Source organism: Dreissena polymorpha, chromosome 2, assembly GCF_020536995.1.
Source record: "Dreissena polymorpha isolate Duluth1 chromosome 2, UMN_Dpol_1.0, whole genome shotgun sequence".
NCBI classification, from domain to species: Eukaryota; Metazoa; Mollusca; class Bivalvia; order Myida; family Dreissenidae; genus Dreissena; species Dreissena polymorpha.
Window position 1 is genome coordinate 117,552,916 of NC_068356.1, and position 8,200 is coordinate 117,561,115.

Consider the following 8,200-nt stretch of genomic DNA (forward strand, 5'->3'; position numbering starts at 1 on the left):
TACCTCGATGACAACTTTAATCCGGCGCTTATAATAATACAATAACAAAAATGTGTAAAACTGTTCTCTGTTATTTCATCCGTTTAACTTTATCTATATTCATTTTAAATCATATTTTTTAAACAATTGTATAGAATGCTAAAAACTGTCACCAAAAAAAACGATTTACGAAATCGGATGTCGAAGCGATTACAATAATTGTATTTCTAGCGAAGCTCCCAACTATGCATGACAAACACAAAAGCCGAAACACGTTTTGGATACGTTCGATGCATAAAAACTAGTTGTTCAACTGTTATTAAAACCCTCCACGTCCGAATTATCTTCCTAAAATCCAAAGAGTCTAGCTAATTCGGCGTCGGCGTCTGCGTCGGCGTCCGGTTAAGTTTCATGTTTAGGTACACTTTTCTCATTAAGTATCAAAGTTATTGCATTCAAACTTGGTACACTTACTTACTATCATGAGCGGACTGGGCAGGCAAAGTTAGATAACTCTTGCTGGCATATCTTATCTGACATACCACAATAGACTTCACCCAAACTATCCCCCACGCCCCACCTAGAATCCCCCCCCCCAGAAAAACAAAAAAATATTCCATTGTTTCTTATTTTTGAAAGATCATCAAATAAATGACCAAAAATCAACTTAGTTTACTTGAATGCACTTAATTTATTAATTTGAATAAAAATAGCCTAAAAATTGAAGTCCTTACCAAATGAAAACTACAAAAATAAACTATTAAATAAACAACTTTTCAATTTGTAAAAAAGTTTGTTTCGCAAGTTTACTTAATTGCAACCATTATATTGTCAACTCCGCGCACTCAGTCATTCATTGGGCGTTTTAAACCAGCGTAAAGATTTGTAGAATTGTATTAACATAACATATCCCTTAAAGTGTTTATTATAACATAAATACTTTACAAATTGATGCAAATACATAATGACGAACTTGTTAATGTCCATACAAGTCAGATACATAAGTTTCTTTTGGAAGAATACATTTGCGTTCCCTTCTGCAGTAACATAACTATAAAACATTTGATGACTTGCATTCTGATTTAATTTGTTTTGGCAGACCTTAAAGATTTTCGTTCCATAGTATGGTGTACCTTGTAAATTTGTTAGAAAAGTAAACAGTAACAGCCAGCGGAAAATGGTCCTTCAAATAAATTAATAAGTTTCCTTTGCAAAAACGGCTTCTAACAATGACAAAGGCATATAGAAACAGATGTAATTAAACTGTTGCTCATACAACATGTATTTTCTTTTAAAAGCCTTTATTTCTTAGAATAAATTATAATCTGTTTCTTTAGGAACAGCCTTTACCCTAGTTTATCTTTTGAATACGACCATCCAAATTCGTATTTGATCCGCTTGTGACCTCTGAAGGAACAGACAGACATTTGATGTTTATGTTTCAAACAAAGTCTTCGCCCCATGTCCCTATTTCTTTCTATAAAAATTGGCATTTTGAAGGCTAATTGATGAATATTTGCAACAATGACAAGAAAATGTTACAGATAGTCGAGTTTTAACTTTGTATAAAACACTTAACCTGGCACATGGATTTGAATCTTATCTAGATCTCATTGTGTTGAGAGATCTCAGAGTTGTATTTACGAAATTAGGTATATGTTCCCATAACTTTACACTACACACTGGTTGATACGAAAAATTGGATAGACATGGTTCTGGCTACCATAACTTTTAATGTCGCTTTTTATGATTTTTGACTGGCGCGACTTTAAAGTTATGGACCAACCCCATTAGGTACGTCAAACAGAAATTCTTGAAAAGTTGACAGTTAACAAAGACCGGTCCAAAACAGCTTTTAAATGCAATAATTGGCCACAATCAACCACTTGATCGAAAAGATTGACATTTTTCACATTTAACTGATATATTCTTTCACAAAATACTATCTTAAACATTTGAAATTTATCTTTTCTGCTCTAACATATCGAGAAAAACAGCGATGCGACCGACATTTTTTTAAATGAGAATCTCCCGAGATTTCATGGTCATATGACGTTATATTTATTTTTAGTAAGTGCTTTTAAAATTCAGAATGACATTTCCCGGTATTTTAAATTATTCTTGCTTGTTTTGTACACAATTTAGTGTAAATACAAACTCAAAGTAAAAATTATTAATCACAAATAATAGATTTCAGAAAACGAAAGTTATGCTTACAATTTCAGCAAAAAAATGTCCAAATCGATCCGAAAATATCCAAATGAAAACTCGTCACGTGACAACGCGACAATGGCGTCAAAATTGTGAATTTCAGCTGATGAGAGTTATTTTCATCTATTGTAAGATGCATTTGAAACATTTGAACCTTAAAATATGCCCCGATGCAGTAATTTATATTCATTCACCAATATATGTAGAAATGTATCCAAGAAAACGAACTGTCTTTGATTTATAGCGTGACATAAATATGTTACGACTCTGGTTGACTTCAGCGTACAGGTCTGTCAATACTATATAATATGTTCGCTGAAGTTTCTTTAGATAGATAGACATTTATATGGAACGCCTCGTCTGTCTCCTGTTGACTGTTGATATTTCGGAGGTTTCAATGAAACCTCCGGTATATCAATATTAAACAGGAGACAGACGAGGCGTTCCATACATTTACGTATTTGTCAAATCTGTTCTACCAATTAGATCGATGACAAATTTCATTTGATGTTTAAATGTACAGCATATACTCATTTAAGACCAATTTATATTAAACGGTATTATATACGAAAATATATATAAATATACGAAGCTTTTTAAAAATCGCAACGTAGCATTAATGGATTTATAACACTGGCCATTGTATACAAGACAACAGACTAGTCATTGATAGAATACATAATAATAACAGCTAGGTATTTGATTATAAGATATTCTGTTCCAACAATACATAGTTATTACCAAATGAAAATAACCTTAGTACCAAATAAGCATGAATATTGATTGTATATATGTTCATCTTGTTAAATAGATGTGATAAATAATGACCCATACTTCATTGTATTATCCAATTGTATTAATTATTATATGAATGCATTTATATAAATTATATATAACACAGAAAATGTTAAGTTTACGTGAATAAAATATGTTCTGTTCTGTTCTGTTGATGTTGAAAGTTCATGTGCCGCGGTTTTTATAACCCGTAAAACCCCTTTATTTATCGAATTAAGTGCATATACAAACTATTTCGCACTTCACTTCAATTCAATAACTGTGTTATTAGCAAGAACGATTAGGACAAAGTCGCGATTTTTCACACATTACGATCTACTCGCCATTTTCATTCAAAGCGGAAGTGACGTCATATTCTCCCATTTTGTTCATGCTCTCAATAACGAATCGGCGTTATATGGCTTCGGATGTATTATCTCTCACGACTTTAGTTAGACAAATTGATGAAAATGAAAGATGGTAGTGATTATGATGAGTTTTCCTTTCAAACGTACATGTATGAGACAGAATTTAGTGACAGAAAGTCAGATTTTTCTGACTCGGACAGCGAGAAAAATTTTGCCGATGCTCAAGACGACCATCGTGTTGGGAATACGGATTGGTAAATATATAATTTTGTTTCATGCGCGTGTCGGTAAAAAACAACAAAAAACGATTTCTTTGATTGTTATTCTACAGTACAAGCTTGTTGAATATTACTAGGTTGTATGGTTAATAATTAAAAATTAGAACGGATACTTGCGCCAGTTTTGATTAGGAGGAATGTACATATTTATTATTACATAAATTAAAATTTAAACATTGTTTCTATTAAAAATAAAAATAGTTTCAGCGTGAACATTCAAATAAATTTATTGATATAAGTCCCTTGTTTCCCTTTACCGGACGTTCTTTGCACCCGAAAACACTGAACCATGTCAATAACGATTGTCATGCAAAAAACACACGGAGAAAGCACAAGTTTTCAATAAAACTTGTATGAAAAGAACTGTATTAACAAAACGCGATATTGAGTGTCAACGTTGACGTAAAGCGCGAAGTGTTCACGCTTCGATCCGTGATATCAATGGACGAGTTTCCGTGTCATGCCCGTTGTGTAAAAATGACGTCACAACCAAAATAGGTGGCGGACATACCCGAGCGGTTTACGGAAAACAAGATCATCGTTTTAAGTATCACAATATTTTTGGCCATTGCTCTTGATGATCCCAATCGTTTTTGAATATACATATTCATAAAAAAGCATTGCTCGTTTTAAAATTGGCATTGGTCCTTTAAAGGAGATTGAATTTCACGATAGGTGTACATTATTGAAAACAAAACGCGTTCATTGAGCTAAAGATTCATTAGGGTGAGAATGTTCATTTTTTTCATGAGTAAAGTCAGTCTCGATCTATCTTTGTTATATCAAGGGAGTAAGCACCTGAAAACTGGATAATGGGAATGTGAACATGGTCAATATATTGCCCTGTAAAAGCCAAGGAAAGGAAATTATGAAAAACTGATGTTGTCGTGTATTAGTTTAAAAAGAACATGAGAACAGATGATTTCAAAATCATAGTGCATTTTTGAGTCACTATAATATAGTTTAGTTGTTGATATTAAAATTTTCATATACATTTAATAGTATATACTGGCGGGACATAAAAAGTCTGGATTCAACGCATTGGAACAGTGAATGCAAAGCAATAGTGGCTTAAACTGGTTACATACTTACTTAAATGCATGAAAAACAAAAACAACTATGAGTATTAAAATTCCCTTTTTCATATCACGCACTACAAAAGACCGATCCTAATCGATTGTAGGAGGCAAAAACTACTTAATCGTAAACTTGTTTATTATCCTTGTTTACCGTTTAAATGATTGGGTTTAAGAAAATGTCCTTCATGCTCGTTTAACGATACTATATAGATAAGTATTTAAATGAACTCACTTGCCGTAAATGCGTTAAACGGACCGGTTCACCGATTGTCGAAATGCCAGTTTCCCAACTTTTTTCGCATATTTTAAAATAAACAAAGACTGTAAATCAGAGAGTGAACTGGCATGGTTTAGGTAGATTCATAATAAGAAGACATTTTTGTTGATAAGTAACCATTATTAGAAATTGATAAAATTAAAAAGCGTAAGAAACGGGACGCTGTTGAATTATTAAGAGGACTTGTGTTGTTTTCGTTATGATCCATGACAATACGCGGAATGCTTATATTAAAGCCACACACCTTGAAATGAAATACATGGTAATCATTACATACAGATGCAATTTGAAAGTGTGCAAAATTGTCATTAAATCTATAGCCTAGTTATTAAATAATTTATTTATTATTTTTCAAACGGTACCGTTTTACAAACCGAAAGTAGGATTTCTATACGTATACGTCCATTTCGACAAACGCGATTATTTTTTAAGTTTTAAAGCGCAAAAAGACGGATTTCTTCCTTGTAACCATCAGATATATTCTAATTGGCATAGATAAAATTCAATCTATGGCCTAGTTAGCAAGTGAATTTAAATTTATAAACGGTACCGCTTTTCAAACCGAACGTAGGATTTCTAGACGTATACGTCCATTTCGACAAACGAGATTTTTTTTTTAGTTTTAAAGCGCAAAAAAAACTGACTTCTACCTTGTAACCACCATATATATTCTAATTGGCTTAGATAAAATATGTTTCTTATTTATACTTAAATTTACTATGCCAAATAAGTTGTGTGGCTTTAAGTATAACATGCATAGAGTGATGCACAAGCTCAGAAGGCCGAGTAGTTCATGCCACATATTTTAAATTCTAATATCAGTTGTTCAAGAAAAGATGTGTTAAAAAATTGAATTTCCAAAAATGTTTTCAAAATGCTATTCTTGTTTTATACCAAGCTCTTAATTTCCGATTTTAAGTTTATCAATTCAAGGCATTTAATATCGAACTTCAAATTGTAAAAAATGTGAAAACGTCTCTTTAATACTTTCAAGGTCTTCTTAATATAGGCACATGAGAGTTGGATATGTCTGTTTTCAGAAAAGTCGTTACTATTATATCTGCATATCTCGTTTTCAAAAAGTTTAAATAAAAACAATGCGCAGTAAATGATGTTTTATTCAGATATCTGTTGCGAATAGAGAGAGAGCACGCGTGCGTTATTTTTACAGCCAAATAGGCATTTCGTAATCCCGAATGATGTTTCATGTTCACTACCGCTAACTTTTAGTTGAGTTTTGGGCGTGTTAACATATACCGGAATACCAAATATCTATTTATACATATTTGAGCAAGTTTGTCGTTTGTATGATTCAAGTCTTAGAACTTGTTGATGTTGTAAAAGAAGAGTTCATAAACGATGTATTATTTGACTATTTTTATATAATTGTGTCATACTGATAAGGATTGATTGGACTTTGGCAAAACAAATGCTACATTTCAAAGAAAGAGACCACCATATACACTTTTTTAAAGCATACACAGCTGAATCGATTAAAGCAGCAACAAAATGCCTTGTTTTTTGCCAGGCCTTTTCCGCTCCATTTTGGGAAAACGCCACACTGGAATGTTGGGAATTTCTCGTCGTGATATTGGGAAAAAATTAATCGCAAAGCTGGCTCAATTGGGAAAAATAATCGCATGTAAATAGTGTTTCTTATATTTGAAAGAAGCCATTAACTTGTTAATAACGACTCTTTTGTAACCATATTATTACAATTTTACAAAATATTATGAACATTTGTGATGAGTGTACATTACCATGCCTATGTTAATAAAATATAAATTAGGCATAATGCATGCATGTTTAAGCTTTTAAGACTGCCTTAATGCCTTAAAAGAAGAAGAATATAAAAGTTATTTTATAACACAATTACTTACAAATGAATCAATCTATAATCATTTTTTTCAGTTATAAAAAAAATCTTATGTTACATCTTGTTGTTGAATTTAGGAAATCATTTATAACGATCTTCGTTTATTGTAGAGGCCAAGAACTAAACCAAAACTGCCATCTGGCATTACATGGGCAAGCGTATATTAAAACTCAAATGAATAGCCCCTTTCACGCATTAAATATATAACATAAGATTCAACTAAATTTTTACTCTTTATTAAAGGACCTTATATAATTAATAAAATGGTTCTAGCATATAATGTCTCGACTCCAAGCAGCACGGGCCACCTGCGATCATGGCAAGCCCAACTAACTGAAAATAACTAACTGCACAAATAAATTGTATAAGAGTGCTGACCCCGGGTGACGGCCATCAGCTCTCCCAACAAAGTCATATTTCCCCCCAAAAATGTGCCAGATAAAAAGCGTCCATCCGGCACTGATTGCCATATGGCCACCCAACAACGCTGACCCAGCAGCCCATCTATGCCATGCCCTCGAAACCGGCCGGACCAGCGATGACGGCCATCACCTCGAAACCGGCTGGGCCAGCGATGACGGGTGAATACATATAGATCTAAACTACTTTTTCTCATAACGCTTGGATTGATTTTTGCTGTTAAGACTATTGCTTACGTCAGACGCCATGACACCATGCCACTGTTTCCCTACCATCGAATCCACTCTACAGAAAATCCATAAAATACAATCCCGTAAATTCAGCATCCATCATAAAGATTCCACGAGTTGCAAAGAAAGACCCTCCAACTACCTGCTTCAAACTTTATTTTACCGTTTTAAAATTTTACTTGCTTAGATTAGAAATAATTAAAAGGAGAAAAATTACGACGACCTTTCCTTGTGTAGATAACGGTGAGAAAGAAATATTATTTTGTTAAATTCGCTACTTTTACTTACGGTTACAAAACTCCAACAATAAGGAAACTGACCAAACTAGCCCAGCAGATTGGCCCAACAATAAACAGGTCTGTTCTTTAGAAATAGACCATATTATTACTAGAAATATTTCGGTGCATTCTTATACTTACCTCACCCGATGTTGTTTGTTTTTCTTTTTGCTTGTTGAAAAGGGACAACTTGTTTGGCTTTTTTTCTAATATTTTTTACTTATTTTGGCAACGTAATATTTGCTGTTGTGTGACGCCATTTTGATGATTAATGATAACCTGCACAGTGCAGTATTGATCGATACAAAGCCGGGCTCAAAACAAGCGGGTTTTCCCCGATGTTTAGTTTGCGGATTAAGGTAACGTTTTTTTGCGCATTTTTAGCGGCCGAAAAATAAGTCAACTTTGCAATCTTTGGAAGTTGGAATTG